We start from the raw sequence: 13,191 nt of genomic DNA, 5'->3' as shown, positions 1-13,191 counted from the left end.
ATGGTGTGGGGTTGTTTTTCAGGGGTTGGGCTTGGCCTCTTAGTTCCAGTGAAAGGAACTCTTAATGCTTCAGCATACCAAGACATTTTGGAAAATGTCATGCTCCCAACTTTGTGGGAACCGTTTTGGGGATGGCCCCTTCCTGTTCCAACATGACCTGTTCCAAGCAAGGTCCATAAAGACATGGATGAGCGAGTTTGGTGTGGAGGAACTTGACTGGCCTGACCTCAACTCTATAGAACACCTTTGGGACGAATCGTTCAACATCAGTGCCTGACCTCACAAATGCGCTTCTAGAAGAATGGTCAAAAATTCCCATAAACACACTGCTAAACCTTGTGGAAAGCCTTCCCAGAAGAGTTGAAGCTGTTATAACTGCAAAGGGTCGGCCAACTCCATATTAAACCCTACAGAGTAAGAATGGGATATCATTAAAGTTCAGTTGCATGTAAAGGCAGGTGTCCCAAAAATTTTGCCAATATAGTGTACGTTTTTTAGTGTACGTTTTTAGAGTACGCTGCAGAGGTAGAGCTACTAAAATCATCAGAGACATTAATCACCCTGCAAACTCTCACTTCACCCTGCTGCCATCTGGTAAGCGCTTCCGTAGCCTGATGGCAAAGACTGAAAGACTCAGGAGGAGTTTCTTCCCCCAGGCCATCAGACTCCTGAACTCAGTCACGTGACTTCACTTCACCCCCGCACACACATAAACATCCAGTTTAAACATTAACATCCACATACTGCCATTGCACTGCACTTTACTTTCCTATTGTTACTGCGTAACAACCTGTAATAAACCTTGCACATTATACTTCTTTATATATACATATATATATATTTATGTTAACCACTTATTTCTAAGTCTACAGTTTATCTCACTTATCATATCCACTTATTTTTTTATATTTTTATATTTTAATTTTTATATTTTTATTTTTATCTTATTTCCTATTTTTATCTTTTACTTGATTTATTTATAATTCTACTTATGTTAATACTTTTTATTCAAATTTTATTCTATTTCTATTTTAATTTCTTGTAACTGTTATTTGCACTGTCCATGGAGCGGACCTGTTTACATTTCACTGCCAGTTGTATATTGTGTATATAACTGTGTATGTGACAAATAAAACTCTTGAATCTTGAATCTCTTGAATCTTTTTTTAACCACTTTACCTACAAAGATCACAGACGGCCCCAGATTATTATTGTTCAACATTCACTGCACGTTAAAACATCACACTAGTGCTTGTTCTGAACAAACGGAGTATGATTAGAAAGATTAAAGGCTCCAGCTTTGATATTTGACCACTGTTTATGATAAAGCTAGGTTGAAATGACATTCATTTCTTAGTTTATGTCAGGAGTGCAAAATCATCAATCGGTAATTTTGTAATATTTTGAATAGAATATCAAAACGCATATGAATTCAATCACATCTGCTCCGGTTTATTTGTCAAGTCAACTTTATTTATATAGCGCTTTTAACAATGTAGATTGTTTCAAAGCAGCTTTACAGTGTTAAACAGGAAAATAATGCAACAGAATTTTATTCAGCCGTATAGCCATTCCGGAGAAAACGGTGATGTCATCAGTTCATTTAAATTATCATACAGTGACAGTGTGGGCTTTAGATCAGTAATTCAGTTTATATTGACTTTTGTATTTTAGGGTGCCTGTTAAGACCTGATGGAACAGATGGAAACTAGCACTTGTAGCTAACTCTGGCTTGTTTAGAGCAAGTAACCTATTGTTGATCAATGAGCATTGTCCCTATCAAATAAAAATTAAATTAAATTAAATTGAATATATGGGTAATTTGTTTAACAATGAGATTTATTTGGATATTTAGTGTCCCCAACTGAGCAAGCCAAGCCAGAGGCAACAGTGGCAAGGAAACAAATTTGTGTTCGCATAGCTTCACTGAACAGCGTCCGTTAGGGCTTTTAGTCCAAAAGTGCGCATACTGGGATAAATATTGAATTATTCTCACGTTTGCAAAATATTTCATCATGCAGAATAACATTTCTATTCTTTTCCCAGTGAATTATGTGATCTGAGGAGCTGAAAGAGCATTCAGAGCACGCTTTGTCGCTCCTGTTCCTAGTTTGCATCAGTTATGACTCAGAGCGTTCATTCAGCAGGGAGCTGTCAATGATCTTACGTGATTTCATAATTTCTGCCTTCTGGATGACGCTGTACTGTACACTTCCTCGTTCTGAGCTCTGTCAAAAACAAAGCCAAAGAAACATTTCTACACGTGAAGCAAGAAGCTAATAAACCCACGATTACAATAGTATATGGTTTGTGTGTGATTTTCATGTGATTTGGGGTATTTTCATATCAATAATGGATGTTTACATTATAAATGCTAGCAGGTTTAACAATTAGCTGCATATAAAAGGCAAAATTAACATATTTCAACATAATTGTATGACTAAAATCCACATTAGATTGCGATCGGAAGTTAATACAAACACACGATGGTAGTTTAAAGGGAGTTTTGAGTAAGTGTAATATTAATATTTTAAATTGTGTTATGTAGCTTGATGCTAATTGTAGCTCTAATGCACCTATCATGCCAGGAGCTATTCTATTCTATAATCTAATTTGTTAAAATAATTCACATAATGTCTCATGAATATGCTTATTTTTTGTTTTCTAAAAAGACTTCAGATAATAGGTGGATTAATGTATAGTGGGATCAAAGTGGTGTGGATGGGCAAGCCATATAATGCCAGAATAAAAGCTAATAAAGAATAACAATAAAAGAATAGTAAAGATTAAGTCTCAGGCCGGCAGAGATGTGAAAGGTTTGTCGAGTGAGAGCAATAGATCATTAATTGAGAAGTTCACCTCACCAGACATTAGACAATAGACTGCAAGCAGGTGTTTACAGGGCAATAAAATATGTTATTAGCATCTTATCAGCCTTCTCTAAAAACTCACATGACATGGTCTTAGGAAATGCTTCATAAAATTCATAGTTTTAGAGACATCATCCTTAGATTTGAAATGAAGCAAGACCACACTCGTGGCTTCAAGTTTTTATACCACATGCACATAAAATGTAATTCTGAGTATTGAACCATAAACTCTCAAGTATTGGGTTTAGTGTTTATTTTGGGTTTGTTAAAATGGGGGTGTGCAAGAAGGGGTTAAGATAAAAATGGCCTAAAAAGGCATTGAAAAGATTTTCCAAAAAACTCCTCTGACAGTTACCATCTTAAATTACTTATTTAGGGGATTCATGAGGATTAATTTAAGAAGTAAAATGTAATATTAGCTGTCTGCAGGTATACAACATTAGCTATTACGTTTAAGATACAAGCATAATGTCCCTTTAAGAATATTACGTGAGACTGTGTGCGTCAAATGCTTCCCTATATACGGTATGGCAAAAGAGTATTCGAAAAACAGTAGGTGACAAGTCCCAGATAACCTACTACTTACTCCAAGACTCTGATATGCACATTTGATGGACACTTTGCTGTCCTGTGAGGCCACGGTAGAGGGTTTATGAATGGCAGTGAAGCGACGCAGCTGACACTGGTAGGTCACATGACAGTAACATGGCGGATGTAGTACTTCCGAATTCTATTCATACTACCCATATTAATACTATATATAAAACGGTCGCAAAGTACTCAGAGAGTACGTGATTTTACACAGCGTTGGACTACTGACTTGAACAAACTTGTGATTTAACATGATAATATATCGTTACACTCACTTGATTTTTCCTTTCCTCATTTCCGTTCGTCACTCTTAGCATGACTTTTGTTTAAACTTTCTCTTCTCTCTGTTTCTCCTCTACTGGGACACAAGTGCACTTCAAATACCCAAGTCCCTTCACCGCCGTGCTTCCTTTCATTCTCTCAGACACAGAGGACACAAGCACACACCCAGACAAACATAGCGTCTGACAGACCGGACCAGCTAAGGTGGAGGCATCATTTAGTATTTATAAAATGAGTCTGTCGGAGCTTGTTTGTGTGTGTCTGTGTGAGTGCACATCTGAGCAAACACGCTGCCTTTAAATGCACCTCAATGAGGATAAGTGATCCTTTGTTAGCCAGACATCAGCCCCCAAAATGGGATCAACAAATAGGCTTCATTGGTGTGTAAATGGACCTCATGACTTCCCAGCTGGGCCAATTCTGGCAGAAGGGCAACAGACTCAAATCACCATCTGGACAGGGACCAAGAGAGCCTGAATGACCTTAGGAAGCTTCTTGCATTTCTTTTTCCTTTTTGTCTTCCTCGTGATAATTTGTTTTGTGGTTTCAAGCCTCGAAGTAAATAATGAGTGATTCTTGAGTATGCATTCTCACAATTATGCTGTTATGCCAGAGGTTGAGACCTAGAAACACTAGTTTGATTGACTAGTGTTAGTGGTTGAGATATAAGGCAGCAAGTGAACATTTTGTCCTCAAAGTTGATGTGTTAGAAGCAGGAAAAATGGGCAAGCGTAAGGATTTGAGTGAGTTTGACAAAGGCCAAATTGTGATGGCTAGACGTCTGGGTCAGAGCATCTCCAAAACTGCAGCTCTTGTGGGGTGTTCCCGGTCTGCAGTGGTCAGTATCTGTCAAAAGTGGACCAAGGAAGCCACAGTGGTGAACTGGCGACAGGGTCACGGGCGGCCAGGGCTCATTGATGCACGTGTGGAGCAAAGGCTGACCCGTGTTGTCTGATCAAACAGACGAGCTCCTGAAGCTAAAATTGCTCAAGAAGTTAAAGCTGGTTCTGATAGAAAGGTGTCATGGGCAGTGGCGGCTGGTCAATAGAGGGCGCTGGGGCGCCACCCCCATCAAAATTCCAGAAATATACATGTATACAAAAATGATATAAAAATGATACAAAAACAAAATAGTTTACTCATACGATGTGTCGGCTGTTAGTAAGAGCCTCAGCATTTAATAAAAACTGGCTTTGATGGGTTAACTATTTTATATGTTCTTCAATATGTTTCATGCGGTTTCATGGGCGAGGGACGCCGGACAAATGGATGTCTATCTGAGTACAAAAATCTACAGGCAGCATGTGACCTGAAGCTGGTCTCTAATTGGTTTCTTAAAGATCCTCCTCCAGATGCAGGTCACTGCATCCCTGGCGAATCAGAATTGGATGCGTGTTATTTTATCCAATCTGATTGGTTCTCATCACCTGTCATTCAACTTTACGCTCTTGGCCACTAAAGCGAAAGTGCGCGGGCGACACAGTCACTCCAAAACCTTATTAGGATGATCAGTTTCGTAGAGATGGCAGCAGTTAAACCAAATTATTTCACAAGGCGTTCGTTGGAAGAAAACAAAAGGATAAAGGATCGCGGACCAACACGATTTACAAATCCAGCAGCAGGCCAGTGACAGGACGCAGCTGCACTCGGAGCTTCACGCACTTGTTATGAGAAACGTAAGTGGCTGGCTGGATGTGTTGTTAGCAATGCCCTTTATTGCTTTCCCTGTCTTTTATTTCAAAGTGTTGGTACTGAAGTTTTGTGGACAACATCGGGGGTAAGAGACCTCAAATATCTAACTGAACAATACAAACGTCATGACACTACTGAGATGACTGACTTTAATCAGAGAGTCATTGAGAAATTTGCTGGCCAGAAAGAAAGAAGAGCAAAATTTATGTTCAAGTAGTCAACATGCTAGTCTGTTGTTGCTGTTCTCTTTTGTTTTTCCTTTCCTTATTTATATGTGGGAAATTAATGTGTAAAAAGATAAAAGTGAAGACACTGTTTTGCATCTTGATACTGACCCCTGTCCACTTTCAGCAGGATAATGCGCCCTGCTACAAAGCAAAAATGGTTCAGGAATGGTTTGAGGAGGACAACAATGAGTTTGAGGTGTTGAACTCACAACCTACAGGACTTAAAGGAAAACACAATATTAGGTCATGATGTTATACCTGATCGGTGTGTGTATATATATATATATATATATATATATATATATATATATATATATATATATATATATATATATATAGCTTATGTAACAGCTTTCCAGCTTTCCAATATATTAAAATATAAAACAGTTATTTTAAATTGTAAAAATATTTCACAAAATTACTGTGTTTATTGTATTTTGATCACAAAAATGCAGCCTTGGTGAGCATAGAAGACTTTAACTTAAAATAAATCTTAATGATTTCAAACTTAATGATATACAGCATACAAACACAAGCCAGGGGCCCCGTGAATCATTAGCACCTTACTCCCCTTTAGCAAAAGCCCTGATCATGCCCTCTGAAGGTTTAGAGATTCATAAGTAATGGGAAGTCTGACTCATTTCCGCAAATTTGTTCTTTCAGACAATTAGTTTTGATGAACCAGCTAAAAAAAAACCCTAAAAAAACAATTCAGTCGTTCTTTTTCATTATTGTTATGTGTTCCCTGACTGCTGTTATGGCATATTAAATACTCTAACACATTCTCATAATGCAATTTTAACACACAGATTGTGGGTTATTACAGTTTTTCTGATGAACTTATTTTAATTAGGGTGTTTATTGTAATTGCACGTGTCTCAGTTCAGTTTTATACTCACTCTAATGAAGATTAGTGTTCATGCCACATAATATCCTCCTTTACATTCAGTGCTTTGCCTCCACATTGAATATGACTGCAATAAATATTGATTAGGTCTTACAAATGTTGCTTATATTATCGTTTTAAAGGCTAAGAATGGCAGCACAAACTTTGAAATACATGTTAATTGTGTCTCAAGCATATTAAGAGAATAAATTGTTACTAATCAATTGTGCATTTTTACAGCAGCCACAATTTAGCTCATAATAGCTCCAAGCAATGCAGTGTGACATAACTTCATAACACATTCTCTATTTCAGCTTTATTTACCGAAACCAATTTTTCATAGTTATAGTTTTACTGTAGTGGTACCGATTCAGTTTTATTAACTAATCGTTCAGACGGTGGTGCGTGAAAGAGGTATGGGTCAGTATACTCTCCGCAGAATTTCGGATGAATCCAGGAGTATTACTGACCAGATATGGGAAATACCACAGGTATACCACATACTACCGAAATTTTACCAATTCGGATGTAGTATTCTTCTGTGCAACAGCCATCTAATGGCTCTGTCAAAATGTATAAAGCCAGATATCCAAAAAAAAGTTGCTTATTTAAATTGGCAAATGCTTAAGAGTCAATCATTATTGCATGTTATATGTTTGGCAACAGTTCTTCAAACCCTAATTGATAGAGTGTGTAGCTTTTCATTTCTTAAACTCCCTGTAGGAAGATATATTATGGCCATATTCCAGGATGACAATGTCAAGATGTTCACTCAAATTGTGAAATAATGGTTGGGAGGGAGCATGAAGAATCATTTTCACACATGAATTGGCACCTCTGAGTCCGGACTTTAAATCCATTGAAAGTCTTTGGGATGTGCTGGAGAAGACTTTACAGAGTGCTGGACTCTTGCATTCTCAATACATGATCTTGACCAAAAATCAATGCACCTCTTGATGAAAATAAATGCTGTGATGTTATTTCAATTACTTTTTTTTTTGGCCAGGCAGTGTATTTGAAGAGAGAGAGAGCAACCATTGACTACCACAGTAGAGAAAAAAATACTATGGTAGTCAATGGTTGCTCTATCTGCTTGGTTACAAACAATCTTCAAAATATCTTATTTTGTGTTCAGCAGAACAAAGAAACTCATACAGGTTTGAAACAACTTGAGGGTGAGAAAATGATGACAGAATTTTCATTTTTGGGTGAACTATCCCTTTGAGTTCAATAATATTAAGACTACTTTGAGGCTTTTTTTGTGAAACTTCCCTCACTCTCCATCCGAGAAAAAAGCAGTGAAGTTCCTAAACATAATTTAGAGAGGAGCGAGCCCATCTAATCTTCCAATCAACAGCCAACAACCAGAGTATATAAGCAGCTGCTTACCTCTCCTTGCGCACGCTTTATACCTCTGCGTCGGACCTGCGTCGTAGCCTCTAATCTTAAGATTATATGGGCAAACAAACTCTTAAAGCACCTTAACTGCCGATCATTAACATGTGAAAGGTCTTCACACCTGACAGCCATCAGTCCTCTCAACCAGCAGTGGAGGCATCTGAAAACTGGAAAATATTGAAGGCATCAAGGCACGTCCGAAGCCAATGTTAAGCCCTGTTTCCACCGAAATTACCCGGAACACTTTGTACCAGGAACTTTTTTTAAAGGAACTTTTTTCCCCCCAGACCTGCTACTCTGTCTACGTTTCCACTGTGGTCTAAAGTACCGTGAAGCTTAGGCAAATTAGTCCAGAGACGTGGGACTGCGCGCAACTTCTCCTCCCAGTCACCGACGGAGAGCAATAATTTTTGTGCGATACTGTCTGCAACAATAACAAGTATGGAGGAGATGCAAGCAGCGCTGCTTTTGCTAGTTATGTATTGGTTTACTAAATATGTAATTAACAAAACGGCGGAAAAGAGACGAGCACTGATACTAAAGCGTATTCTGAAAGCTTGTAAAGCTAGATTTAAAATAAGACAACATAGGTTATTATCAGCTATTACGGACATTGACCGTGTGATTGTTGAGACAATGCACGCCATCGAACAGAGCTTAGAACGAACCTCGCAAGACTTTTAAAAATGCCGGTTTAAATAAAATGCTGCCTGAGCTCAACCAATCAGCATGTTCAGCGCCCAAGTCCCACCCCCGAAGGTTCCGGAACTTTGAAAAAGTACTACCTCAGGAGCAGGGCCGTTTGGAGGGGGAAAATATTTACCCGGACCCTGGTTCCTGCGGTCAAAACACACCGAGTACCACCCCAAAGTTCCTAGTTCCTGCGGTGGAAACGCGGCTATAGCTTCACTTCCTGCCTCCTGAGAGACCTTCATCTGATCGATTTTTGAAGGCAGCATAGATGTATGCTTCGCTGCCTTTCATATCCCACAATCCTGTGCGTTCCATTCGGTGACAGTTGCGGTTGCTTGTCAGTTTGTGTGTAAATGTATGTTTTTGACCAATGTTTTCCACTTTCGATGTCATTTCTAGCGAGAAATTGCTACTGTATAACTGAATATTTGTTTAGTTCTCACCAAAGCCCGCTTTATTTAGCTGTTTCGTGAGGTAACTTTGTGCGCTTACACTGCCTTACAAGTCATTGCCTGATAAGGCAGCGAGGCAACAAGTCAGCTGCCTAGGTTTTCGGATGCAGCCATGTGTTTCAGCTCTTTCATTTCATAGATTCGTGTTGTATATGTCCGTGTACACAAAGGATCTGGGTTTTTCTGGAAATTTGCTGTTCTGTGTAACTTGTATTTTCCTCATACATTCGGCAAACCTGAAATTCCACGGCAGTTTACCATGGTAGATATTACCAGATCAGTGAAAAGATTTGATTCAAAAGAATCATTTGTTCCCAAGTTGCACATTACTGTAGCCTGATGTTGTCATACTCAATTCTAGTCAGAATATGAGTCTGATACTGCTCCGTTGGGCTGTGATTATGGGGCGTGTTTCAACCGAACCAGGAAAGACCTCAATTGGATAGACCTACAACCAATCAGAGCAACGGAGCGACGTATAACGTTAGTTGTCAAATGTCAACAGAACTCAACTGCACTGTGTTGTCAAATCCGCAGGTTTTTCCATGTTCACGGGTTGAAGCGACCCCACTTATGTGATATACAGACCCAGGAATGCGAATTTTAGCAGGCAGTCCTGCCAAAATAACACATATGTTACCCCCCAAATGTCTTTTTTTCCCGGAGAACCCCCCCGGGAAAGCTATTTTTGTTTAGTTTTGAGTAACGTTAGCAATTGGGCGGGTTTTGTTGTAAAAACTTGGCAACCCTGTCTGCACGCATGCTGGAATAGCCTTCACGTGCTATCGGAAATTTGACAATTCCCACTTCTGAAGTCGTGATTACGAGCTTGTTGCATTCAAGTGCTTTGTTGTCGGAGAGAACAGGAATCATGGTGGAAACCAGGTTATTCTTGACTATTTATTGGGAAAATCTTATTAAAACCAACATCATGTAGTCTCCCATGCACCGACAACCATATAAACATTCCAGATAGTCCGCTTTCTGCTGATTCTGTAATTTCAGTCAAATGCAGGCTATTTTCGCTGTGTACCAAACATACAATACACTTCATATGATTACTCTTACATGTAAATATGTACTACATTAATGTCAAGACAAGACGACCTAGCTGTTTTGAAAAAAAAAACAATAAAACCACACCTGCCACAGCAGTCTAGTTCTCCCCGCCACCATGTTTAAAGTTTATGACATGTCCATCTCGGGAATTGGGGTATTAAAATTATTTCCGAACTTCCCACTGGTAAACATGACATCAGAGGGCGTTCATGTGCAATTTTTACCTAGGAAACTGGTATTTACGATAATTCCGATAGCACGTGAAGGCAGCATAAGTAGCCTAACGTTAGAAGAAAAAGATGAGTGTAAACGATCTTTGCCGGTGTTGTAAAAAAAAGAATTTAAGGATACACAGAGTACTTACCAACACAATCATTTCTGAGAGAAATAGTAAAGTGAATGCATATACGAACAAGTTCTCCGTTTAGGATTAGAACAAAATTCAACCCAAGCGCCTTTGATGACGTGGATGATTACGTTACTGTTTATCATCTGTCCATCATCGTCTAAAGCCCGCCCTGACAATTTCATTGGTCCGAACAGTTTCTGTTCGGGCATAAATACATCTCTATGGATCAAGTCCAGACCAAACTGCCCGAGTAAAAATGTTGTGGGCGGGGCTAAGTTCGGCTGGCATCCAGGCTAACATTACTGCACAATATTTAGCAAATTGTTCTTTAAAGATTTGCATACAAACACAACCTTTTTTGCATCTCTTACAAACATATATTCATTATAAAAGATGTTAGATGATTGCAGCGTGTTTTACACTTACACTTTAAGTGTGTGAAAAACTAACTCTGATGGCACTGACATGTGCTAATGCAGCTAATCCATGCTAAATTATTTCAAATTTGTCAGGGTGGCTGAGAAACACACAGCTTGTAGACTAAGTGCTTATTTATTTCACCTATCCTGAGTGTAATTCTCACTTTTTTATCACGCTGTCAAACTTGTGCATGACGGAGGAGATTTAGATGACAGAACAGGTGTTCAAAAAACACAGGTAACGGCACCCAGTGTCCTTCAATTCAGAAATCGCTTCGCTCCCTCACTCTGTCATTAACCTGACAGGAAATTACTCTGGGCTGTCAGAGGCTTCCAGGGGCATTTGAGTCTGATTAAGGAGAATAGGGCCATCATCCTCACCACCGCCATAGTCTCCGTTGGACCTCCAATCATGTCCCGTCTCAGATAAACGCACTTTAAAGGAACTATTTTGTTCATATTCCAAGGTCTTTGCTTCATGTAATGGCTTTGCACTTTCTCTTTGCGTAGAGTGGGAGAAAGTGGCACTGAGATATGTGTGCCCGTCGCTGTATGTCACGAGGGCGTGACAGTGCGATCGAGGCACACAGGCATCTTGGAGACGTTTTTATTGTGCTGTTTTAATAAATTGCTTGTGAGAAACAGACAGAGGCAATAACAGTCACGAAAATGAATTTTGGACAAGGTGCCATGTTAGTTTCATGTATACTTCACCTTGGAGTATGTAAATATACCACAGTACTTAAATGGGTTTATAGAATCTATTTTCTGAATGCATATCATAGATCATATCTTGAATGTGAACAATTCATCCATGTATGTTTTTGGACCTTAATGTTTAAAGGTACACTGTATGCAGGATTTTCGAAAGAAAAAAACAAAAGAAAAGTATAGGCTTACAATAATAATGCCTCTAAATCATTACTTATGGTCCACTAGAAGTGTATGGTGGTGTTTGTGTCTACAGAGACACTGCCCTTTGCCTGTATTTTCATATTTTCTTCTTGAATTGCTGTTCTCTGGACGTTTCTGGGCTGTAACTTTTGGTCAGTGTGTGTGTGTGTCGCCCCAGCCAATAACGACACAAGGCACATGCAAGGACTTTGGCATCGTCTCAAATGGCACATGTCATATGCACTTACGCTCTTGTGGACAAAAAGGGCATTCACGCAACATTGTAATTACGAGATTTCAACTTGTAAAGAGCGTTCACATCCTCGTAGAGCTCATAATTACAACTTGTAAGCTGGTTATTTTTCTGAGAGCTCCTACTTGTACCACCTGACCGCTGTAGATTCATTTAGGCATTGATAGTGTTGCCACAGAAACGCATAATTCCCAGCCTGAGGAGAACAGAGTTGTCATGTCGAAATTATGTTTGGAGCACGTTCAGGTAATCTACCCAATCAGCGTGAGAGGATGCTTGTACATAGAGCCGATTTACCTCTGTTCCACGTTTTCCAGTATCCCTCTTCCAGCCCAACTCATCACTCTTGATTATTCCTATCCCAGCCAGGGATGGGGGTGTTGGTGAAGGTGCTTTGGGTTCGGGCCAAATTCCAAGCTCTGAGCCCTCTCCTCGCACATCACGCCAAATACACATATTTTATACTATATTTGATTATATGTAAGTGTGAACTTGTGAAATTACGCTAATTACAACATGCTGTGAACAATGTTACATACTGTACACTGCGTGCAGAATTATTAGGCATGTTGATTTTCTGATCATATTTTTTTTCCAGGCACATTTTACCAATTCCAAACCACATTAATCTTAATAACTACTATTCGTTTTGTATTTAATTATTTACAAGTGACATATAATTGTTCGTGAAAGCTGGAAATGAAAAACACATTATATTTAGGTGTGCACAATTATTAGGCACATTTTCCTTTTACAGAAAAGACATTTAACTGAAAAGTCAAAATTTATTAAATGTCCATGAGAAGGATACAATACTAATGCAATACTAGAAATTGCAGTTAAGGCATGACCATCGGACAGTGAAATGCTCATTGAATCAGCAGGGTCAGACAAAAACAGGTGGCGAAGAAAAGACACATGTTAACTGCAAAAGAATTTAGAATTGAGGTGAAGAATTAAGCGTGAAACCATCAGGAACCATTTAGGGTGCGTTCACACTTGTAGTTCGGTACGTTTGGTTCATTTGGTCCGGACCAAAAAACAAAACATATAGTCCTGGTCCGCTTGGCGTTCACACTGGCATTTTTAACAGCGAACCTAAAGTTCCTGAACCAAAGGCATAGGG

This window comes from Gobio gobio, assembly GCF_949357685.1.
Source record: "Gobio gobio genome assembly, chromosome: 22".
In the NCBI taxonomy this organism is placed as follows: Eukaryota; Metazoa; Chordata; class Actinopteri; order Cypriniformes; family Gobionidae; genus Gobio; species Gobio gobio.
Note: the sequence above shows the minus strand (reverse complement) of the source record.